Genomic DNA, 27,282 nt, shown 5'->3' on the forward strand with positions numbered 1-27,282 from the left:
TACCTTGTGAGGAGCGTAGTAGGTTGAGTTCCTCTACTACATCCTCCATTTCCACTCCTCTCACCACAAGAGACATTCCTGTGGGAGAGCGCATCCCTCCAGCTGCTCACGGGCCATTCACAATGCTGATGACCCTTACCTTTTGAGGGTCACAGTTTTGTGTATGTACTGCGACTCAGTACTCTGTAGGGGGGAGACTTCGAAGTGCTTTCGAAACTACGGTCTCAGAGCACGAGAAGACCTGCCCACTACCTAAGTAGGGCCCACCCTACATCTTCCTCTCTCCACCCACCCTTTCTTATCCCCGTAGTTGGTGTCCCCCCCTTAACCTCCTTTCCCCTCCTCTCCTAGTGTGTTGTGTGAAAAAACCAAAAATAAATATAAAACAACCAAAATCCAAAAATAAAAAGGCTCTTTTCAGAGCTGCCTTTCACAGTCTAAAAATAGAAGTGACAAATAAATGGAGCAGGGCCATGTGCATTTTTTTAGAAGTCTGCGGACAGTCCGCGGACATCTAAACTTTGGGGTGCTGCCCTATCAAAACCATTGCACTTTTCTTTGTGAGGAAGTGGTGGCTCTGAAAAGAGCCTTTTGGTGATGTTTTTTTGTGTTTCAAAACTTGACATAGTCAACACCTACTGCAAAATGGATGGCTGTAAATTCCACAAAAGGTCGCAATGCATTTTGTACATTTCTCAGAAAAATCTGATTACCAGCATAAGTAAGATGAACTCCATCTCTGCGAAAAATGTATGTGCTACAAAACATAATATTTTCATTGTGGAAAGAGGACATGTCAACATCTCTTAGAAAGGCACAGTCAGCCTTATTAATATTCTGCCTTGCTTTCTCCATTTGTGGACCAAATGAAGAAGAACGCAGCCCCATGTATCTCTGCGCAATACGAGAAAATATTACTTGGCCTTCCCAAGTCCTTCTTTCATCGCAAATTGCAAAGAAATTCCTGACACATGTCCTAAACTGTTCCCTCCACAATGAATTATAATTATGTCTGGATGAAACTCTGTCTTCAAACTAGCACAGAGAGGTACCAAGTCCACCACTTCATTCCACGCACTCTATGCCAGTGCACTTCCACATGAGGGAATCCAAGATCTGCAGCTACTCCACAGCATTCTGCATCCACCTCCAACCAATGTATCCATGAGTCTCCCAAAATCCAGACAATCTGTTTTCTGAAACACACAGCCATAGCTAACTGTTCTTCTCTCAGGAAAAGTACTTTCTGACAAACTCTCTCCTTACACAACACACCCACTAAACTTTACTGACCAATCAGTTGCTCTGCTCATTCTCATTTGCATGCCTCTCCACCCCAAAATCCCTGTGAGTAATATGCGGTGTCCGCGGACTACCACCATGTCCGCGGACATATCGAAAATCTGAGCATGCTGAATGTAAATTTAAATAGTTAGCCCCATTTCCCCTTTGAGGTTGGCTCTGAAAAGAGCCGTTCTTTTGTTTTTATTTGCAGATGCTTGACAAACACCTGTTATTTTGTATTTTTTTTCCTTACTTTACTCCAAAGCAACCCTTACATTCCAAAACAGAATTGCATTTCCCAAAAAAGATAAGGAAATACCATCTTCTTCAAAATTAACAGCATTACTGGAATCAATGTTCTCATTATTACAGAAGAACATACCAGCTCTAAGCATGAAAGCACACATGCCTTGGTTGATTGCACACCTAGCAATGTTTTGCTGAGGACAAAAAACAGAATGATTGTCCCATATTGCCCTAGGTACTAATCTAGAAAAAATTACTTTGCAATTTGGAAGGATGTTCATTACTGCTTGAACCAAGTATTCCAAATCTTACAACAAAGTAGGGGCACTGACATAGCCCAAATGGGTAACTCCATAATGCAAAACACCACATGGGGACTGTTCAACCTGCTCATATCTTTACAAACTTGTAGAACTCCCTGTACATTGCAATCAGGCACAGTGCTCCACACCACCTCCACTCCTTTAACATAACAATTATTTGACACATGCCTGCATTGAGCATACTGCTGTAAACCATGCACAAAAATATCTCCAAGCACCAACACCCTGACTTTCTCCATCTCTGAAATCTTTACTACACTCATTCTCTTTCAACACAAATCCACAACCTCAACATCTGATTGGCTTATCCCTACAGACCCCTTTCCATGCTGCATTTGCTGGAAAACCCCGGATGAGGCACGCCCTGTCCGCGGACAGCTGTGGTGTCCGCGGTCCAAGTAACGCTTAGGCAGCCCTTCTACTCTTTCCACATCACTTTCTGGGCCATTCCCTCATTGGATACAGCTAAGCAGTCGCACAACCATCCACCAATCACATCCAAGACCTCTACATCTAACTCCATCATCAGAGTTCAGCACTTCAAATGTGCTGTTGATCACTCTGAGTACAAATCTCATATCATTGGAAAGCACCTACTACAAAAACTACTCTACACGTCTCCAGGATTTCTACTTGCAACTGCATGCATATCCACATGCATGAATACAAACTACATGTATGCATATTATCTGCACAGTACATGTACAACTCTTAAAAATGCATATAAACAGAGTAACTGTCACTTAACCTGTACAACCTATAAAATGTCATTTTTTCCATCTGTTATAATCAACTGTCACTGACAAACTTGTCTGCTATCTATTTGTTTTACGCACACACAAAAAATTATAATATTAGAAGATGGAAGAAATGACAATATAATTGTGTAAAAACACTTAGTAGTGTATCCTAAAATTACACACAGCCAGTACATTTTCATGCATCTTCATACACTCACACACATAGACACTTTCCTTGAAATGCACCCAGCTGCAATAACACCACCACCTGTAATTCACATCCTTATCTTTATTACCCACAGCTTCACAAAAACATATATTCCATTCTTTTCTGTACAGTTTCTACCATTTACCTAATATAAATTGCAAAATAAATATAACATTATTTCTTCTTTCACCTAACATTCTATAACACAGCTTTAAAAAACCAAGTGAATCTCATACACTTAATATTCTACTCATTTACAAAGCATGTTGAGCTAACATAATATACATAAAATATAAAGGCTGCACATAGTCAAATGAAACTGCATGCATACACTATGTTCAGAAATCAAACAAGAATACTACTACAAAGACATAAAAATGAACCTCTCAATTAACATCATTGCTGTAAACACAAAACATTACTAACTTCTTTCTTTTACAATTGCAGTGAAGACCACTCTCCTGGAAAACAGCAACATCTGAACTACAAACACCAACTACAAATAAACCTGCTCATTCCACAAAAAAAGAGTATGTACAATACTACTTTAGTTTCTCTGCCTAGTCTTTAAATCTCTCCACAATCTTACTCCCCTGTATCTCTCCTCTCTCCTCTCGTTCTACAATCCCTGCCACTCCCTTCACTCTGCTGACCACTTTCTTCTCACTGTTCCCCCTTCCCCTTGTGCCATATCCCGTTTCAGCTCCTTCCACCTCCTAGCCCCCCTGCACCGAAACTCCGTACCTCTCTCACTCCGCTCTATTTCTACCTTTTCCTCATTCTGCACTTTCCTCAAATCTCTCCTTCTCCATTCCACACCATGAAACCTCTCCCACCTTCTTTCCCCCTCCCCCTTGCCTTATCTCCTTAATCATCTCCCTCCCCCTCCCCCCATTCTCACCCTTAACCCCATCCGTTTCCCTCCTCCTCCTCTTCCCCACCCCACCGTCTCTCTCACTTATACTGCACTACTCTCCTTCTCCCCTTCAGTTTAATTGCTCTACTTACTGTGTTCTTGGTCTGATTCTCAATTTTAAATTGCTTCCACTGTTACTGTTATAATGTTAATTGTTATAAGTATCCTCTTGATATCAAAATGTGTTACTCAAACACACTGTGCGGGTGATTCATGTAATTTGTGCACCAAAAAAACGAAGATTTGTCCACCATTCTGCCCACAAATCAATTTTTATTAAACAGGGATTAGCACGCAGAATGGCACACAAATCCCCGTTTTTCGGAGCACAAATAACATAACTCAGCCCCTAGAATATTAGTATTACAAAACAAAGAATTGTTTTAATTTTATACCATTTGATTTACTATTAGTGCTTATCCTCAAGACTAGCTCACTTTCTACTGTCATCTGAATCGCAATATAGTAACGCACAAATAGAAGAATAGCCTTCCCAACTAATTGTAGCTGCCCAATGCACAATCACACACCACCAGATACATCTTTACCACCATACTCAGACACTCATGCATACAGCACACATACATTGCACAACAGCCCAACCCATAGCTTATTTTTTTTGTTTCAACAGACCCCACAGAATGCCTATCAGAGAGCAAGTCCGTAGAAAGCAACACAGAAATAGAGCAAATGACAATAAAAATGTCCAAAATAAGCATCCATCTCTTGCAGAGTTTGTACGAAAGTTCAAACAAAACAGCTAATACAGTCATTTAGCAAAACAAAACAATCTTCCAGTACAGAAACTTTGCCTCCTCTATCAAAATGTAAAAGAAAACAGAAACTGATTAACAGAAATGCAGCTACCACTACTGCTTAAACTGCTCCTATAAATCTTGATATAGTAGGATGTAACCATACCAGAAAAAGTATATTAGCAAAAATGTTCCACCACAGAGTCCTTCAGAATCTTATAAAAACAGGAGACAAATCATGCACAACCCTTAAACAATACCATAGAAAATGAATCTTAGAAGCTTTGATAGACACTGCAATCCTTCTCAAAAGAAAGTTATTTATTTTAGTGTAAAACAGAATGAAACCACTAACAAAACTAAGTACTAAATTACAAAAAAGGCTTCTCAAAAAACGGAATGTCAACAAAAATAACTTCTTAAATGTCTGTGGAGGTGAATGGAGTCACACCACAAGCACAGAAACATATTTCAATGAAGAAGCATACAAACAAAATCAAACAAACACAATTGCCATCCATAGCAGTGGACGAGGTTATGAAAAACTTAATAATACATTAATGGAACAAGAAATACTGCTTACAAAAATATCCCCAGAAAACTCAGAATCATTTCTCCATTCGACTGAACCAGAATGTCCAGTATACAAATGGCCATGCACGTCAATGTGTAACATTGCCAAAAAATCTTTCAAATCTTTACGCCAGTTCCTCAATAAATATGTGAAAGGCAAAGACAAAATCAAAATAAAACTGATGCAAAATATGGATACCTGTCCAGTGCGCAAATACACAGGACTGCAAGGACATTCATTGGCCTGCATTTCAGGACCTATTTGCAAAAGCAGCTTCCATCATATCAAAATGATATCAACACATCATTCAACTATAAGAAATCTAGTCTATAAACTGTACTATGCTAAAAGTCATACTTTAGCACTGGCCAATTTAAATAACAATCTTCTACATGGTACAGACAAAGACCTACTCGAAGAAATCAACCATATCCAGACTAAATATTTTGGAAGTGAAATCCACTTACAAAATGCAATAGCTTTACAACAGACTAGCAACAATTCTGCACATGGCAACCTTCTACTACACATATACAAAAAAGAAATACAAAATTTCAAAAGTAAATCCTCTGAAGTACCAAACCATGTGTGTGTATATTGCTGCAGAACTTTTTATAAAAGTAACACAACAACTATAGACATAACATACAAAATAGAAGACAATGAAGATTCCAAATGGTTTGAATTAGCAGAAAACAAATACGAAATAACTGACTCCATAACACTTTGCAGTTACTGCACTACAAAACTTGATAACAATCAACTCCTTCACGTGCTATGACAAATAATTTGGAATTATTCCCTCTACCAAAACCCCTGCAACAACTCAGTTTATATGAGAGCATCATAATTCAAACAGTACACCCATTTCAAGCAATAATATGGCTTCAACCAAAAACAGCAAAATTACCTCCCTCTGAATTGGTGATAGGCATTTGCGGCAAAGTAGTATATTTACCATTAGATCTAAAAGAAAATGCGCACACTCTGGGAGTGCAACGTCCAATAGAACAATCTTTAATTGTCTTAGTAAATGATGTACCTACAAAAGACAAAAGAAATTGGCAACAACTCGTAGACTTACATAAAGTTAGACAAGCCTTGCAATATCTAAAAGACAATAATGAATACTACAAAGAAATAAATATTGAAGAAAACTTAAGGGAAACAACTGAAATAATTCAAGAGTCACCAGAAACTGGTCAATTTGAACTTCTAGATCCTGCTACAGTATCCAATATTTTAGACCATTATACAATATATCGATTACACTCTAATGACACCATAGAAGATGCACTAGAAACATACCAAATGCAACAAACAAAAGGATCACCAATCAGCATATAGGAAAAATGCATATAAGCACATGCTTTTCCTCTACTCTTTCCTATTGGCAAAGGAGGAAGGTACGATGATAGACCTATTATAATAACAGCATCAGAATACCGCTCATTACGCATGTATTCTGAAGACCCCAGATTTAGACAAAATGTGGAATACATATTCCACCTACTCTTTAAAAGTGAACTAGCAACTCTATGTTACGGAGTTGCACACACATTAAAACCAGGAAGCCACTTTCAAAATATGTCATTTATGCAATTACTACAAAAAAGTGCAAGAAAAAGATGAGGTTTTACAATCAAGCATTACAAATCTGTTAGCAATTACTACAAAAAGTGCAAGAAAAAGATGACATTTTACAATCAAGCATTACAAATCTGTTAGCCAACATGCGATGCGTGGTACAAAAGAGTACTGGTTCCGACGTCACAGAGATGTACGTTGTATGATAAGAAACCTTGGCCCACCCACTCGATTTGTTACATTAAGTTGTGCAGACTATGCATGGGAAGATCTACATGATTTCCTACACATATCAAACAAAAACAAAACAAACAGAGATATATTAACACCTGGAAAACTTTGCTCTCTAGATCCTGTTAATGTTTCAAGATATTTCCATCATCGCTTCTTTGCTATGCTACACTTTATTTGTAATAAAACTGTTCCTCCCCTCGGAGAAGTGCAACACTTCTTTTGGAGAAAAGAATACCAAGCCAGAGGAGCACCACATATCCACATGCTTTTATGGATTAAAGATGCTCCTAAATTTGGTCAAGACAGTGATGCCACTGTGTTACAGTTTATCGAAATTCCATCAGAAGCAACAAATAGTGATCTTCGTGCACACGTTGTACAATTTCAAAGACACAAATGTGTCAAATATTGTCGTCGCAAATACAAAAACAAAGGGAAATACTACACCAAATGCTGCTTTAGTTTCCCTAGACCGGTTACAGAAACAGGTGAAGTGAACAACTTCATGTCTTCAGTTAGACATAGCGTTAGAGGTAAATCACCTAAAAATACATATTACATAAAAAGAACAGAAGAAGCAAAATATTTCAATGATTACAATGTAATCATTGCCCTATTGTGGAATGCAAACATAGATGTGCAGTACATTGCAGACAATTCCACTGCAGTTGCACAATATGTTGCAGCCTACTTAACCAAAGCAGAAAAAACAGAGCTTCAAGACCTCTGGAATGACCTGCCATCAGACAAAACGCTGTCTCAGAAATTGTACAGCTTGGGCAGAAAAATGCTCTCCCATAAAGAATGTGGCTGCTATGAAGAAGCAGATTGTTTAACCGGTACTGCTTTGTATGTAAAATCTGAAAATATAGTGTTGGGGAGAAGCTGGATCCCCCCCCCCAGGGCAGTGGGGGGCCAGCAGCCATACCCTCACCAGCTATGGGAGGCCCCAACACCTCCCATATGGCCCCCAGAAATGCAACAGAGTCCCAAGCAGGCAGCAGCATGTTTCAAACTGCATTTATTTCTAGGCAAAGAAAAAAGAAAAAAACAAAAGAAAAGCACAGAGCATCGTGCATCGCGAGTTCAGGCGCCGTCTCCCCCGGGGCTGGCTTGCAAGTCAGCTTTATAATCACACTGCAGGCTGACCTCACAGAATTGGATCAGCTCCCAGAAACCTATCTCCTCCTGCTATTGGCTGCAAAGTGGTAGGTTACCTATGTAGCCTTTATAGAGAGCCTGATAATTGGATATTAACCTCTTGCGTCAGTGGGTTGATTTAGCTGTGCCAGCCTCCATTACCTAATTCTAATCTTGTTGCAATGTGACTTTGTTCCCATAACTTTTTAGCTGAACAAGCAGTTCGCACCTGGGCTCTGGGCTTGTTACAATTCATGTTTCAATGTTGTGCGAGTCCTTGAGAAAATGTCTTTCTTTCCCGGAAAGAAAAAAAAAAGCACACTGGGTTGCCGTGATTTATTCGCATTTGTGGCAGTCTTATCTTGAATGTGCGGCCTTGGCAGGTCGGACTGGGTTTTTGCGAGGAATGTTGATGAGGCTCCTGCAGCCAGTGTTCAGTGAGTGAAATGAACTTAGCTGTAATTTTCCTGAAACATGGCTTTACACTGTGCATTTAGACCATGTTAATTCATATAGGCATTTGCAAGCCTTTAAACAGGGATTTTTGTGTTTGTAGATTCTGATATTGCAGCATTGATTCTAATGTAGCATGGAAGTTGCACTGTTGGTGAAGTGGGTGTGTTTCAGCATATTTGTCACCCATGGGTGCGCTGAGGCCTGGTTCAAATGATAAGTGCGCTCCTTGTTCTTCCTGCTGTTCTTCTATGTATGCGCTTGGGGTGAGGGGGCATGGGTTTGGTCTCGATTTTCCCTCTTCAGTCCCCCCTCTGGTCGACTTTGTCGACCACACCACCAAGCAACATTCAACTCCTTCCGCTCTGCATATCTTTGTCAAATCCTTGAAGTGTCCATAATTTTCTGCATTGGTTGCCGTGATTTATTCGCATTTGTGGATAATTAAAAAATGTCTGTCTGCAGAAAGCAATTTTATCTTGAACTTGCGGCCTTGGCAGGTCGGACTGGGTTTTTGCGAGGAATGTTGATGAGGCTCCCGCAGCCAGTGTTCAGTGAGTGAAATGAACTGTCTGTGCATTTAGACAATGTTAATTCATATAGGCATTTGCAAGCCTTTAAACAGGGATTTTTGTGTTTGTAGATTCTGATATTGCAGCATTGACTCTAATGTAGCATGGAAGTTGCACTGTTGGTGAAGTGGGTGTGTTTCAGCATATTTATCACCCATGGGTGCGCTGGGGCCTGGTTCAAATGATAAGTGCGCTCCTTGTTCTTCCTGCTGTTCTTCTATGTATGCGCTTGGGGTGAGGGGGCATGGGTTTGGTCTCGATTTTCCCTCTTCAGTCCCCCCTCTGGTCGACTTTGTCGACCACACCACCAAGCAACATTTACCTCCTTCCGGTCTGCATATCTTTGCCAATTCCTTGAAGTGTCCATAATTTTCTGCATTGTTGTTGATGAACAGTACATATAGGAGTGTTCTCCTTCTGTGTTCCACCACACTCACTTCCCTTCGTACTTCCTCTGATCACAGGGAGTGGCCACCTTTATTACTGCTGGAACCATGTTGCACACCGCTATCTTCTCCCTTAGTCCGGCTCTTCCTTTCACCATGTCTCTTATTTGCATTCCGATAACTTCTTCTGTTGTTCTCTTGCAATGTATCTCTATCTTGCACAATGGTGCTGTGCTCGGTACTCGTCCTTCCGTTATCACCTTCAATCAACCAGGCAGTCATGATGTCATCCATTACCATGCAAGCACTAGCTAGTTCTTTGCTTTCTCTTCAGATGCATTTTTTTTTTGCTGATCATTCTTTGGTATGCTGGTACTGCACCCAATCATTCTTCTGTCTCGCTCGAGAAGTAATTCCCCCCTCTTTTTACTTCTCTGTCTGTTTCTCTTCTTCCGTTGTTTTCCATCTTTGTTAATGTGTCACTCTTCACATCTTCCTTGGTCATCACCAACAAGGGCATGCTGATGCGCACCAATGAACACTCTCCTCCCCAATTCAGTGGTAGTTTCTCTTGATCTTTAGATGCATGTGCTCAATAGTAGTCCATAAGCAGTGATGTTCCTGCTCTCATCTCGCAACTTCTCTCAACCTTCTTGCATCCAGCATGATTGTCCACTTCTTGTCACTGTTGTGCTGGTAACATAACGTTGGTACCTTAACAGTATACGTCCTTCTTCAGTGACCATCTTTGCTCTTTTCTCTCACTCTGTTAGGCACTTATCATATTTTTGTCTTTTTCATTTTATTTTTTCTTCTCTCTTTTTGTTTTTCTTTCTTCTTTTATTATTTATTTATGTATTTATTTATTTATTTTCAATCTCAATGTTGCTGTCTTCCCTTGCAATCTTCTTCGCACCTTGTCATACATGGGCGTCGTGCTCTGCTGTAGTAATTTCTGTTGTAATCAATTCTCTTCCGGCATATGTTAAAGAACAGTCAGGACAGCTCTCTCCAGTGGTGTCCCTACCAATTTTGTACATGTGTGCATGTTGTTGGTCACTTCAGATATGTGTGTTATGTGTATGTTTTACTCCCTTTGTGTCTGTCCTTAACTCTCCTTACTTTAGCAGCAGCTTTTCCTTACCCACTGACGCCGTAACTCTTCCTGCTTAGGTTAGGGAATGTTAGCAGGGGATACAGCGGTAATGCTCATTATTACAACTAATTTTCAAATTACCACCCCCATTATTTCGTTCATCAGTAATAGTCCCATCGTGAAGGTAAAAGTCCTTATTTGCGTGCCCATAACCACTTACGCTGCTGGGTCCTTGCAGCTGATGAGATGATAAAGTTGCCCGCCTGAAAATCGCAAGAAAGGCGTTAATACGTTAGTACTTGTTAGTAACCTCAAGCTCCGCGAACTAAACAATCACTAAGGGCAAAAATCAAACCTTCCCCTGGACATTTCGTGTTTTCAAAATTTCTCAATATGGGTAGGGAAAATCTTGGGCTGTTTATTCAATGGAAGCAAGGAAATATACTTCAGGGAAACATGCTCTAAGGGGTCTGAGGTTCTTGATAGGGTGGGCAATTGAGTGGGGAATGCTACACAATGTTTTAATCAGTAGGCCTCACAGTTTCTAATGGAAGATAACATTAAGGAAATTTCCTACACATTTCTAACAGCATACATACGCAACAACCTGCATGTGCGGGGAAAAGAGAAGAAACAAAACAGTGTTACAGCTGTAGGTGCAAAAAAATGTAATATGAAACTCAATTAAACTTTGGAAATACGTGTGTCAGTCCCTATTCTAGTTGCTAGTGTGCGTTGGACCATAGGATGGCCATGTTTCCCTAACTCGGGAGAGTTCGTGCTATTTTGCAGTTCATGAAAATCTCTTGCGTTGGCCCTGTTGATCGTTGCTCCCTCGTTGCCAGGGTGGCCACCGCTTTGTAGGGCTTGACGCCTTACACTTCTAACAAAGTCTGTCAGGAGGGGAAAACGTCCCACTGTAGTCCATAGCCATTGGGTGTTGGTTGTCCGTTGTCTTCAGGCCTGCCCTGGGTCCTTTATATCTGGCGAGAAATGAAATGGAAGCGCTTGAGACCTGAGAATTTACATATTCTTCAATTTCTTGACCTAACCTCTCTGCACTACTCTCACACTATTCAGTGTCCTAGTGGGAGGAGCCAATGGTACACCTATGCACCATCCTGTCACCACCTGGTGGCGTTCAATGGAGGTCTGACTGTAAATTATTACACAATTCGGAATGTACCCAGAAAATGGGTAGGCACTTAATTTATGTGGAGATACTCATTACACACTTGGATCATATATATGCAATTTGGGTGCTAGTGTACAAATGGGCGTTTGGATCTTTATATTTACTGTGCTTTTGTTGTAAGCTATTTATAGTGCGTGCCCTTGTCCCGTGGGGCATCAGGCACTGACAAGCTAAATAGGGAAACATCAGGGTGGTAAATTTGTCATATAGGGTGGCTGTGTTTCTAAATTAAGTGCACCATGTAACTTAGTTAAGATAATCGCAGGGTTTTTAAATCTTTTTTTTTTTTTTTTTTTTTCTATGGCTCCTCTCACACTTCTCAGGGCGTGCCTCGCCGTGAACTGCAGGCACTTTAAGCTGGTACTAATGAAATCCGCTACCAATTTACTCCCATTCTCTCTATCCCACCCCATGTCCACTTTTTAAAGCCTACCTACTCTGTTAATTACTCATTTAGTCTAGTATTTTATTACTCCACTACTGTAATTACTGTTACATTTAAACAATATATTTCTCCCCCCAATATCTGCTCTCAAATTTTAATACAAGCATCATTCTCCAGTTCGTGCAGCAATGACCTCTTTCCCTATGTGTGTTGGCTAATGCATTTGTGCCAGTGCTATTTTCAAAAGCGCTAGTGGCATCACCACTTGCACTGTTATTTTGTCGCCAAATTAATTCTGTTGGGAACATGGATCATCCACCCTTTACCCCTATTTCTCTCCTCCTGTGGTGAACTGTCAATGAAATGTAGGCCTCCCCCCTCAAGTGCACCTTCTTCCACCTTGTGTGTCTCATTTAATTGTTCTGTGTTAATCGTGTATTCATGAGCCCAGTCTCCTCACTGAAAGATGTGTGCTCAAAATGTAGCTAAATGTACTCTCTTGTGATGCGCTATCATTATGCACCCCCCTCTGTACCGTGCACCCCCATTATTCTTAAACAATCTTCCTTACTTTCAACATGTGTATGCCTGGTGTTTAACAAGTTATGCATTTCTCTGTTAATAAGGTGGTCATATCCACATCGCTCATGATGTCACAAATCTCTCTTCCCTAATGCATGGCCTAGTCGCCCCACTGTCACCCAGAAAAGAAAATGTTTTTATACCTATCACCACCCCTATGCAATTGTCCTCTGCATTATTGAGTGTGCGTGAGTGTGTGTGTCGGCGCGCTTCTCGCCCGCTCTGTCGGGAGGTGGAGCATGAGTGTGTATGGCAGAGTGAGTCAAATCAAGGTTGTCTTGGGCTGTCCTATTAGCGGGATAATGTCAATCTATGTCCTTTGAAAAGTTTGTTCCCCATCAGGAAGACCCCTCCCAGTCATGTAACCGGTACCATTGCTATTGTGTCAGTGTTCTGTATGGGTGCTGGCTGCTGTGCAGTGCCCCTGTGTTGTTATTCTAGTCAGTCCTGGGGTAGTGGTGCTGTCATTTGTTGTGTCTGTACATGAAGTGGTGACAGTACCTGCGTTGGTGCTTGTGGTGTCTGCTGAAATGATCCCATCCTGCCCCATGTATCCTCCCCACATGGGCGGTGCATATTGTGGTGATTGTTGACACTGCTATTGTCATTCTTGTGCGTGTGTGTTGAAGCTGTTTTTAACTGCCCCTCCCATTGCATACTTTAATGATTTATTTTGTGCCTACTTGTCCTCATCTCCCTTTCTCTGCCCCTGTGTCATCAAATATTACACTCCCGGAGGTTCAGAAGGGTGAGTCCCCTCTTCCCTCTGCTCGCGCTGGTTCAGCATCAGCTGACCCCTCGCATTTTCCCTTTCCTTCGTGCACACAGTTCAACTGTAGCCATGTGCTTTTAAAGCTATTCCCGTGTAAGTGCTGTGCATGTGTGTCCTTAGCGATTGCTGCACGCTTCTGGAGAAGCCGCCTATGAGCAGCCATGGTCTTTTTAATTTACCTTCAGTACTTTTGAATCTTTGCACACTATGTTTTACTGACTTATTTCGGCATGGAAGCTGTGTGCTACACAACAGGTGAAGGGGAGTCATTTCTGTATTGTGTGATACATTTTACCTCTATTCAATTCGAAAATTTCGATAGTCCGCTGTTCAGGGAGCAAAAGTTAGAAGATAATTGAACATTTTTCAACTTCTGTGAGCCTTCTTGGCTCCGCACCTTAGCCTGTGCACTCCACGTGCAGCCCATCTTCACCAAACCATTGCCTTCTCCGGCACACCCCCACAATCTTGCGCATGTGTCTTCCACACACCGCCTCTGGGTCACCTATTCTCCAAATCCAAAACCACACCACTATCTCCTCACCATCAAAACTTTGTGTCCTTATGCATCAATCTGAAGGTGACGTCACCAAACTAAAAACACAGTGCAAATGAAAAGACAAATGTGCATACACAGAACAATAACCCATTTCTCCCAACCCCACAAAAATCCCAAAATAAAACCCCACAATCCCCACAGCTGTCTTCCTGTCTCAACTGGAACAAGGTAAACCACAATAAAACTCTTATAATTGGACTGCACACACTGCGTCGCCTAGCGTGTGATATGCTCCTCACCAGGGGACCTTAACCAGCCAACTATCTTCCGCACTCGGGAACAATCTAGCTACCTCCTGCGGGAAAACATCATCCACTCACTGAACTAAAACGCTCAATTAGCAGGGAACCTCATCTACTCATTGATCTATAACGTCAATTCATAGGAAATCCAGACCCCGTACATGAAATCACCATCCAGACCAATCAGCGCGGCACTCCTGTTCTATATGTAGGGAGTCACTACCCCACCCAATATGCTCAAAAACACAAGAAGGGACCACTGCCACCACCCCAGTCCCAACTACAATTCACGTGCCGATCACCACCAATGCGCTGAATTTTGTGACAATGTACAATCACCCACCACCCAATTTACAATCCCTCCCTCAGTTTCTACCCAAACAAAAGAACTTAACATTTCTGCAACATACTGATCAACAATGCATCATAATACTTTAAACATTTCCCCCCCTCAAAGCCCATGTTGCTGGTTGACTTACATTTTCCTATGCTGCACTGGCAGTTGCACCGCTGCTGGACACTCCCTCAATGCGCTTCACCGGACCCCTTCTCCTGCAGGGCTCTCACCTGCCCTCAAGCGGGGTATTTCCAAGTGGCCCCCGAAGCCTTTAGCCGGTTACGCGTTTTCCGGTGGTCTTCAGGTGCAGGCGAGGGTCCCACAGCTTCCTTGAGTCGGCGGCAGGGAGCTCAGTCCACCGCAGGGCTTGCGCAGTCAGAGCTCATTTACCCATGTTACAATGAGCAATGAGCCTCACAGAGGGCACCAACTTGTTGGGGAGAAGCTGGATCCCCCCCCCCAGGGCAGTGGGGGGCCAGCAGCCATACCCTCACCAGCTATGGGAGGCCCCAACACCTCCCATATGGCCCCCAGAAATGCAACAGAGTCCCAAGCAGGCAGCAGCATGTTTCAAACTGCATTTATTTCTAGGCAAAGAAAAAAGAAAAAAACAAAAGAAAAGCACAGAGCATCGTGCATCGCGAGTTCAGGCGCCGTCTCCCCCGGGGCTGGCTTGCAAGTCAGCTTTATAATCACACTGCAGGCTGACCTCACAGAATTGGATCAGCTCCCAGAAACCTATCTCCTCCTGCTATTGGCTGCAAAGTGGTAGGTTACCTATGTAGCCTTTATAGAGAGCCTGATAATTGGATATTAACCTCTTGCGTCAGTGGGTTGATTTAGCTGTGCCAGCCCCCATTACCTAATTCTAATCTTGTTGCAATGTGACTTTGTTCCCATAACTTTTTAGCTGAACAAGCAGTTCGCACCTGGGCTCTGGGCTTGTTACAATTCATGTTTCAATGTTGTGCGAGTCCTTGAGAAAATGTCTTTCTTTCCCGGAAAGAAAAAAAAAGCACACTGGGTTGCCGTGATTTACTCGCATTTGTGGCAGTCTTATCTTGAATGTGCGGCCTTGGCAGGTCGGACTGGGTTTTTGCGAGGAATGTTGATGAGGCTCCTGCAGCCAGTGTTCAGTGAGTGAAATGAACTTATCTGTAATTTTCCTGAAACATGGCTTTACACTGTGCATTTAGACCATGTTAATTCATGTAGGCATTTGCAAGCCTTTAAACAGGGATTTTTGTGTTTGTAGATTCTGATATTGCAGCATTGATTCTAATGTAGCATGGAAGTTGCACTGTTGGTGAAGTGGGTGTGTTTCAGCATATTTGTCACCCATGGGTGCGCTGGGGCCTGGTTCAAATGATAAGTGCGCTCCTTGTTCTTCCTGCTGTTCTTCTATGTATGCGCTTGGGGTGAGGTGGCATGGGTTTGGTCTCGATTTTCCCTCTTCAATAGTATGGCTAAGTCTTGGTCCTGCTAAATCTAGAAAAAGAGTTCTCAAATCATATGATGACATAGAAACAATAGCCAAAAATTATCCTAACAGCCAAGACATTTTGAAAAGACATGAAAAACAATTTACTAGACACATACGACCCAAACGGAAGTACCACTTTGGAAACTTCACATACAAAAATAATATAAAACCCGATGAATAAAAGGTATATACAGAGTGACAAATTGTGAAGGCATCTTAGTAAAACTTACCAAACCAAGTTTAATTAATCATATCAAATTGTCATTAAAAACTCCTCAACATAAAGAACTATATTACATGTCGTTGCTACAACTCTTTAAACCATGGAGAAAAGATACTAGATAACCATGACTCTTATGAAGACGCTTTCAAAGCAAATGAAAGCACTATCACTGATGTAAACTCTACACAGTACAAAACAATGTTGCACAATGAACAGCAACATGAAGAAGAACTCCAGGCCCAACTAGATAAGGACACTCCTGACAGTAGTCAACCTTCTGTAACACGAAGCCAATAACCACTGGGACAGCCACTAATAGCAAATGAGGCAGAATTAGCTATGACAGAAGAAGAAAACACCATGTGTCAGTATGAAGATACAGAAGACTTAAGTATACTACAATCAAAACTAAACAATGAGCAGAGTAGCATTTTTCAACAAGTAACAAAAGAAATTGCACATGGTGTACAACATGAAAATAAAGAATGTACCTGCCAAAATTACAAACCTATACTATTAAACATCAGTGGTGAAGCTGGTTCAGGCAAAACATTCTTAATCAAAATCATCAGCAAGTTCCTTCAAAAATTGACAGACAACAAACTGTCAGCTGTTGTAACTGCCCCCACAGGTTTAGCTGCCTACAACATAGGCAGTGTCACTTTACACTGATTACTACTCCTGTCAGTAGAACACCAAAACAAAATTAGAATATTACAAACTTTCTACAGAAGCTGCAATGGAACTACGCAGAGTGTTAAAACAAATGAAAATGCTACTAATAGATGAAGTGAGCATGGTCTCCAACCTAATGTTGGCTTGGATTCACCTCAGATTACAAGAAGTACTTAAAACAAACTATGAAGAGCTCTTTGGAGGAAAACAAATAATTTTTTTCAGAGATCTTCTTCAATTCACACCAGTGAAAGGTGAACCAATTTTTAAAACCTTAGGAAACAAACTCTGCCGGAAAACTGTTGGCAGCATAGGAAATGTCAACCTTTGGCATAATTTCTAATACAGAGATTTAACAGAAAACATGCGACAGTCTGCAGACCTCACCTACGCCAACATTTTAAAAAAGTATTAGAGTTGGTGTACTATCTCAAGAAGCACAAGCAATATTAAAAACCTGGCACATCCATGCACTTTATGGCCATAATTCATTTGCTACTGATGTTATGGAACAATTAGCACACAGAAATGTCAATTATATATCCTTAATGCCAACTCTTGCAAGCTGTCCAAATTCATTTAAACAATGTTGAAAAAAGAAATGCAACCAATAATTGAAAGGTGCTCCACAGACAAACTGGACGTACATGGTATGACACTACCCACGTGTCAACGAGCCACAACAAGACTAAATACCTTAGAAAATTCTATCTCCAACACAGCTGGTTTGGAAAAAAATATTTAAATTATCCTTAAACTGCAGAGTAATGCTTAAACGTAACATTGACATGGAGCAAGGACTAGTTAATGGAGCACATGGTACAGTTGTTGGCTTTCAAACATACCCACTTGACAACAACATTCAGTTTGTCAATATTCTCTTTGACAACCTTTCAGAAGTAAAAAGGAGAGGGCGCTCAACAGCTCGATTCCTTCTCTTCAAATACATGTATGTAAGCAGAGAACAATTTTCTAGCATACGCAGTCACCATTCATAAATCACAAGGTCTTACCCTAGACAAAGCATTGATAGATATTGGTAACACAGTCTTTAAAGAAGGCATGAGCCGGTCAAGTGGTACAGCGAGTAGAGCGCTCGCTTTGACATCCGTGCAGAGCCTGCTAACGCAGGTTCAAATCCCGGCGGGGCCAAACTCAGCCTTTCATCCTTCCAAGGTCGATAAATGAGCACCACACATCGTGGGTAATAATAAGCAGCGCTCAGATACCTGAGGGTTCGTAGCGCTATATAAATGCCAAATTATTATTATTATTATTACGTAGCACTATCACGCTTACGTACACTTGACGGTCTATTTCTAATCAACTTTGATGCAAGTAAAGTAAACGCTGATATTCCTTGCATTTTAGAATACAATAGACTACGTTCACTATACACCCCCCATCTAAAAACATATCCTGTTCCACAAAAAGGAAAACGTTATAAAAGAAAAATAATTCAAACAGAAATGCAACAGGATCTCACTGCAAATCCTCCAAAGAGACGAAAAGAAGCTAATACTTCATCAATTACCACAACCAAAGAAGAACCTATTACTCAAAGTAACTCAGGTACTTCTTCAAAGAAGCAACAAACACTCCAAAAAAATGACTTGGACACAGTCCTATCTGGTCCATTCAAATTTTCAAATATACCTGGTGTAAGTTGCTATGCAAATGTAGCAATGAATGTTCTATTTCAATTACCACCAATTGTTGACAACATTTACTCAGACAGTGCAGACCAATTGTGTTTGCAAATGTTAGTACTTCTTAGAAACGCAAAAAACAATCCTGACAACATGTATAGTGTTCATGGAATAAGACAAGAATTGGACTACTGTGCTGGAATTGTGAAATTCACTATAAACTCACAAGAAGATCCACAAGAATTTCTAATGTACTTACTACAAGTATTTGAAAACAAAAACATACCTATAAATGAAATTTTCCAGATTTCATACATGTGGAAACATAGATGCAATCTCTGCAACAATGTGACACAGGAACAAATCCCTAATGAGCGCTTTGTGTATGTATCCATTCCTAATTGTGAATCCGTTCCATTTCAGCAACTTGTACAAAATGCAAACCATGGTAGATTATGTACTACCTGCAATTCATATAATCGCTCCATCTTACTAATACAAATACATAGTAAATACATAATACTAATGCTTCTACGTTACAATGCAGATGGTACCAAAAACAACTGCAAGCTGACTGGATTCACACATGGTGAAGTATCACTTGGTAAGCAAACCTTCACAACAATAGGTATAATCTACCACGCAGGAGCCACAACCAATGCAGGTCACTACACTGCATATATAAAAAAGAAATGTGGATGCTTTGAATGTAATGAAAGTACCATTACTCTAAAGCAGAGATTACCAGCAAATCTTACAAACTCTCATTTAATCTTCTTAAAACCAAAATTTAATAACTAATCTGTACTTAAACATTAACAAAACTTCAATTAAAAAACTATAAGGGGGTAATTCATAGAATTCAGCACACACGTGGCGCACGCGGCTGGCGCACAGTGTGCGCGTGCGAATCCCTGCACCAGCCGCGTGCGCTAAAATCCATTTCCGCGCACAGCGTATTCATGGATTCCAGCTACCAAAACCAGCCGTGGTGCACAGTGGCGAAGCGATCCTGCAGCAGCGCCAGTCACGCCCCCAAGAACGCCTCTCGAGCAGGGAAAAGCCATCAAAATCCCCAATCCAGTGAAAAGGGCTGCGCTAACCCTCTACCAGCACGGCAAGCGGGCTACGTGTATCACTGGGGTGCGCGGGAAGTACCTCACGTCATTTCAGCTGGGTATGTGCATTTCAGGGGTGTGCGGGAAGTTCCACACGAGATTCCATCAGGGTACATGTATTTCAGGGGTGCGCGGGAAGTTCCACACGCGATTGGCCCCGTGCGAGCAGGGTACGTGTATTACTGGGGTGCGCGGGAAGTTTCACATGCAATTTCAGCAGGGTACGTGTATTTCAGGGTTGCGCGGGAAGTTCCACACGCGATTCCATCAGGGTACGTGTATTTCAGGGGTGCGCAGGAAGTTCCACACGCGATTGGCCCCGTGCGAGCAGGGTACGTGTATTACTGGCGTGCGCGGGAAGTTTCACACACGATTTCAGCAGGGTACGTGTATTTCAGGGGTGCGCGGGAAGTTCCACACGCGATTTCAGCAGGGTACGTGTATTTCAGGGGTGCGCGGGAAGTTCCACACGCGATTCCATCAGGGTACGTGTATTTCAGGGGTGCGCGGGAAGTTCCACACGTGATTCCATCAGGGTACGTGTATTTCAGGGGTGCGCGGGAAGTTCCACATGCGATTGGCCCCGTGCGAGCAGGGTACGTGTATTACTGGGGTGCGCAGGAAGTTTCACACACGATTTCAGCAGGATACGTGTATTTCAGGGGTGTGTGGGAAGTTCCACACGCGATTTCAGCAGGGTACGTGTATTTCAGGCGTGCACGGGAAGTTCCACACGCGATTCCATCAGGGTACGTGTATTTCAGGGGTGCGCATGAAGTTCCACACGCGATTCCATCAGGGTACGTGTATTTCAGGGGTGCGCCGGAAGTTCCACACGCGATTGGCCCCGTGCGAGCAGGGTACGTGTATTATTGGGGTGCGCAGGAAGTTTCACACGCGATTTCAGCAAGGTACGTGTATTTCAGGGGTGCGCGGGAAGTTCCACACGTGATTTCAGCAGGGTACGTGTATTTCAGGGGGGCGCGGGAAGTTCCACACGCGATTCCATCAGGGTACGTGTATTTCAGGGGTTCTGGGGAGTACTACACGTGAATTGGCCGTGTGGGTCCTCCCAGGTGTTCGCTCTACAAACTCCACTGCCCCTGCAGGCAGCCCACACCACGGGGGACTACCCTGCACCCCTGCTCATGTCCCGCAGGCAGCCCATCCACAATGGGCATGCCCCCCAGCCAAGCCACATGTCACCTTGCACTACTGATCAACAATGCATGTCTCCCAGCACCCCCCCCCCCCCTGCAGTCAGGGGCACCCTCCACCAGGCCCCCACACATGTCTCCCAGCACCCCCACCCCCCACCATCAGGGGCACCCTCCACCAGGCCCCCACTCATGTCCAACTCATGTTCCCCTGCACCCCCACCCCCAGCAGTCAGGGGCACCCTCCACCAGGCCCCCACTCCTGTCCAACTCATGTTCCCGGCACTCCCACCCCCCACCTGTCAGGGGCACCCTCCACCAGGCCCCCACTCATGTCCAACTCATGTTCCCCTGCACCCCACCCCCCAGCAGTCAGGGGCACCCTCCACCAGGCCCCCACTCATGTCCAACTCATGTTCCCCTGCACCCCCACTCCCCAGCAGTCAGGGGCACCCTCCACCAGGCCCCCACTCCTGTCTCCCTGCACCCCCACCCCCCACCAGTCAGGGGCACCCTCCACCAGGCCCCCACTCATGTCCAACTCATGTTCCCCTGCACCTCCACCCCCCACCAGTCAGGGGCACCCTCCACCAGGCCCCCACTCATGTCCAACTCATGTTCCCCTGCACCCCCACCCCCCAGCACTGTGGGGCACCTGCCAGCAGGCCCCCACTCATGTCCAACTCATGTTCCCCTCCACCCCCACCCCCCAGCACTGTGGGGCACCTGCCAGCAGGCCCCCACTCATGTCCAACTCATGTTCCCCAGCCAACATGTCATCACAATCTACATCCCTGGTCCCTATGGTCAGCCTCCAAATGCAAAACACCCACCCGAGTATTGCATCCACCCACTTAGAAATGGCAATAACATGATAGAACACCAATTGCAAGTTTGGAAACGAACACATGTCCCTCACATACACCCAATGGGTGTCAGTGAATCTCAAAACCCATATCATGATATGCATGAAACCAATGAGATGATACTACACATTGAAGTTTGATCAAAAAATATGTATTAAAGGAAACATGAATTGAATCAAAAATAAACTAACAGAAATGGGAATGTAAAAAAAGTAAAAAGAAGCATGTCCGTGAAAAAATGCAAAACCAAAAATCAGAATCCAAAGGAATGGTGTCCAAAGTCACAGTCCACAAAAGAAAATCCAATGGGAAATTATAATTGAAAGCCATTGCTCCATGGGTAAATTGTAAAATGAAAAGAAAATCCAACAGTGAACTATGTACAGGTGAACAAGCCAGGGTCCATGATCCCAACAAAAGAAATGAAACCTATCTAACAACACTACCTAATAAAAAAAAACTATATACAAAAGTGTGGCCCATTGTCCAAAAGGTCCAAAGAAAATGCAAAAACAAAGGAAACCTAACACTAACTACATAACTATTTACATGGGCAGCGGGCTAGTCCAACGGCTCACTGGATGTTGTCATGGGCCAGGGCATCATCGAACTCCTGTTCAATGGCTTGGAGGTGGGCATGTTCCCTGGCCCCGAGGTCTCGCAGGGATAAAGCAGTATCCAGCTCCAACTCCCTGCGAAGACCCTCGAGGCACTCAGCCCGCCTCAGCATGGAGCATGTTCTCCGCCCTGACCATTGTGAGCTGTTCCTCCTCTGCCCGCTGCCGCTCCGCACCTATCTGCTGGCCCAGCCGCTCCCACACGGAAGCCACTCCCATTCCAGGGTTCTCCTGCCCTCCGGCCGATGCCTGCACCCCTGATGTTGATGGCCCCGAGCCATGATGCCTCCCACGTCGAGCCTGCCGCTGCCTCCGACGCAACTGCCTGTGCCAGCACGACGGCATCCAGGCTGATGGAATCCACCGACGCCGTCATGCACGTGCCCTGCCCGATGATGCCGTCACATCCTCCATCTGGTGGGGTCCAGTTGCTGGTGTGTCCACCCCTGCTGGACCTCCGACTCCCGACTGTGGCAGGGATGGGATCCCCACCGAGCCGGCTGCATTGGTCGGGGCAGGTCCACAGGGGGCCCTGGTGGCATCTGGGCCGGAAGACGGCATGGAGAACGACTGGTGCATAGTCTCCACAGAGGAGGAGAGGGTCGCCAGATTGGCCGACACATGTAGGAAACCCCCGACCATGGCCGATCCCAACTGGGCCATGTCGGCACGGTGCTCTCCGTGATGACGTGCATGCTCCTCCCGGGAAGCACGCACCTCATCACGAATTGCACCTGTGCCAAACGCGACACCAATCAGGACCTTCTCCATACGGCCAGGGGTCCCCTTGTCCGCAGGTGGAGGGGAGTCAGATGACATGGACATCCCCCCTACCTGCGGACGGGCCTGGGATGGGGCATCCCTGCTGGTGCATGGTGGTGCAGTCACAGTGTCAGGGACAGTGACATGCACAGGCCCCTCCACGGCGACCTGTGCTGCCTCCTGCCCCTGCCCCTGGACTGCAACACTTGCACCAGCAGGGATGCCCCACCAGGCCCCATGTGCGCCTCAGTAGCGGCCTCCTCCTCCTCTGTGGAAACCACCAACCTGGATGGCTCCACCCCGTCTTCCGCCGTTGCAAGCCCCTGTGGGGGCTCACCCACCCCTACCGCTGCAGCCGTGGGGGCATCCCCGCCGCTTTGCTCCACAGAGCCGTCTCCGCCCTCTTCTTCACGTGGCGCTGTGTAGAGGGAGACATAGAACACAAGCATCAGGGTACTGTACAATGGTCCCCTAGACAGGAAGCAATAGCAGATGAGTGGCACTGTCAAAGATCACTTCCATCATGTCCCTCCACAACACATGGCTCAGTGCAGGTAAAACACATGCGGTAACAGGCATGGCGCATGCTATGGACATTAGCATACATGTCCAAGGGATTCTTGAAACATACAATGTTGTTTTGGAACTCACATGCATCATGGGCCATGCCATCACATGCACACACTTCACCCTAGTTTCATCCATCTGGCCTCGTACACCACAGACACAGTGGATACAAGGATGACTAGGCTGCATCAGTGAACCTGAACATTGCGACAGACATGTGTCATGCATCCCTGGCATTCACAAGTCACAGACACGCAGGTCAGACACACAGACATGGACAGCATACATGTACATGGCATCAGCACCCATCCCTCACCCCCACCCATGTCCAGGAACAGAGACTGGCATGCTTTCATTTGGCCATTCCGCATAGGGCAACCCATGTTGCATTTCAACACATGCACCAACCGTGTGGTTCACACATTACTGAGCTCACATGCATGACGTCCCTGCACACACACATGCATACATGGCCTATGTCACACATACAGGCAAGTATCAGACAACCAGCACACTGCGACATGCCCTGTCTCACACAGCAATGCTTGGCCACTTACCGCTCAACTCCAGACGGGTCTGCCTCTCAAGGACCTGGGCGTGGAGCGCTGGGCCTACGCGTTCCAGGACCCTCATCTGGATGGTACTCATGCGGCCCCGGCCCCCCTCCACGAGGCGCCGGGCCTTCAAGAGGGTCATGGACCTGCAGTCATCCCAGCACTTCTTGACATGTTGGTAGTCGCGGACTGCCATCCCCTCCGCGTTGATGGCAGTCACGATGTCCGTCCAGATCCGAGTCCGTCCTTCCTTGTTGGCACGCTTACTTCCGAAGAGGGCATCATACTGCCCCAGGACTTGCTCCACCAGGACACCAACTTCGGTGGCAGTGAAGCTGGTGCCCCTCTGCCTCTCTGGCCGGGGGTTGCCAGTGGTGCCAGATGTTGCAGTGCCCGACATGGCAACCCCAGAGGCAGGAGTAGGTGGGGTCCTGGGGCTGGGCTGTGGAGCGATGGTATCCCAGTCGGGAATCTTCTGTTCCAGCAGGGGTGGACACAGCAAATGGACCCCTGAAGATGGCTGATGTGCAGGCACCAAATGGCAGGGCACGGTGGCAGCAGGCAGGCAGGCAGGCAGGTAGCAGCAGATGGCTCGTGGGAGGCTGCTCGGGGCTCTGGGGGGCAGTAATTCGGCCTTTTGGGCAGGAGCGTGGTCTTCCGTGTGCTTACTCGTGGCCAGCTTGATACGGAGTGATTTGGCACGTGAAAATCTTACACGTCTGCGTGTAAATCAAGGAAAGGCCCTTAGCGCGTAAGCGCGTCAGCACGCATACGCGATTTCATTGGACCAAAGGCCCTTAGTGCGTAAGCGCGTCTGTGATGTTTCACGCACGGGTGTTTCCCTGGCAGGGCTTGTAGATCCCACCTGCCTTTACGTTGTTCTGTACGTGCTTTTCATGGGGTGTGGTGCGTGTGTTTTCCAGCCGTTGGGGTTCACACGCTATTACTTCACAGCGGGTGTTGGCTACGCGTTCTTCTACACGCAAGGCAGATGGTGAGTGGTAGCCCGCTCCCCCAGGCCCGATCGCGTGAAAAACTTCACGCGAACCCCCGTAATACACGTAGCCCGCTCCCCCAGGCCCGATCGCGTGAAGATCTTCACGCGAACCCCAGGCACAATAGCAGTATGGGACATTCATCATTGCTGTATATTGGCGTTTTTGTGATGCGCAGGGACGCTACCGCCTGCCTTTGTGTGGCGGATGTGTTTAGGCCTGTGCCTGTCTTTGGCCGTGCACGGCTTTGCCCTATTCGATTCCATGAATACGTGTGGTTCGCGTGCGTGTGGGCGTTCCGTCTGCTTCCCAGCAGTACATCCCAGTTACTCCCTTATTTTCGCACGTTGTTCCCCATTCCGCGCGTTACACCCCGTGTTCCGCCCCCTTTTTGGTGTGTGCGCCGAGGTTGTGCGCTTTCACTGTGCGCGTCGCGCACGCCGTTCGGGATGTTTCAGTGACGTGTGCGCCATGCACGGGTTTGGCGCACATCCTGAGGAAAACACGCACAGGGACTTCCATGAATGGCACGTGTGCGCGTGCGCCTGTTTTTTCGCGCTTGCGCCTGCTTGCGCCTGCTTGCGCATAGATTTTCGGCGCACGTTTGTTCCATGAATCGGCCCCTAAATTGTTACAATATGCCAACAGGTATCTAACTGCCCCAAGATTCTATAACAACCAAACAGATAAATGAATACCACTAATTATAACAAGAAATAAACAGTTAGAAAACGCCATCAGGTATCTAACCGCCCAAAGATTTTGCAACAACCAAACAGATAAATCAATACCACTAAATTATACCAAAGAATAGACAGTTAGAATGCGCCAACAGCTATCTAACTGCTCCAAAAATGTGCAACAAGCCAACAGATAGAACATTAGTCAAAAACAACAAGTGAACACTTAAAACAAACAAACAGACTGTAGCATAACAAAAAAAAGTTTTTTTTTTTATCTACCACACAGGAGCCACAACCAATGCAGGTCACTACACTGCATATATTTTAAAAAGAAATGTGGATGGTTCGAATGTAATGATAGTACCATTACTCTAAAGCAGAGATTACCAGCAAATCTTACAAACGCTTATTTAATCTTCTTAAAACCAAAATTTTATAACAAATCTGTACTTAAACATTACCAAAACTTCAATTAAAAAACTATAAACTGTTAGAATACGCCAACAGGTATCTAACTTCCCCAATATTCTATAACAACCAAACAGATAAATGAATACCACTAAATTATAACAAGAAATAAACAGTTAGAATACACCAACAGGTATCTAGCTGCCCCAAGATTTCAAAACAACCAAACACATATATCAATACCACTAAATTATAACAGAAAATAGACAGTTAGAATACGCCAACAGGTACCTAACTGCTCCAAAAATATGCAACAAGCCAACAGATAGAACATTAGCGAGAAACAACAAGTGAACTCTGAAATAAAACAAATAGACTGTAGCATAACAAAAAACATTTTTTTTTTAATCCGACATGGATTTTTTTTTCACAGACCCAATAATTTGAAAAACAAATACAGAAACTGAGCAAATAGCACAGTACACTGGTTTGTAATCTACTAAATATGAGGGTCGAAATGAATAAAGAATGTCTATTATTCAATGTTATAAGTCCTTACAAATTACCAATACTAACATGATCTTTTCTTTTATCACAGAAATTGACAAAGAATATATGTACTCCAGTTACCAAACCAAACAGTAAGTATATTACAATAAGTATAACTCATAAATATTGCTCCATAACACAACCATTAAAGCAAACAGTGCATATAACTTCGGTCTTGGGTGCATGGCCCATGCACCCAAGACTCTAGGACCTGGCCACAACCACCGAAGCATATGACACCCATGGTAGCTTATAACTTTGGTACTTATAACTTTGGTCTTGGGTAGGCCCTGGCCACAACCACAGCAGTATATCCCACCCATAGAACACAATTTAACTATGTCATATGGGCAATCTTTATGTCCGCGGACTTGCCTGCAAACAGTACGG

The sequence above is a fragment of the Ambystoma mexicanum genome, chromosome 2q (assembly GCF_040938575.1).
Source record: "Ambystoma mexicanum isolate Mex_15411 chromosome 2q, UKY_AmexF1_1, whole genome shotgun sequence".
In the NCBI taxonomy this organism is placed as follows: Eukaryota; Metazoa; Chordata; class Amphibia; order Caudata; family Ambystomatidae; genus Ambystoma; species Ambystoma mexicanum.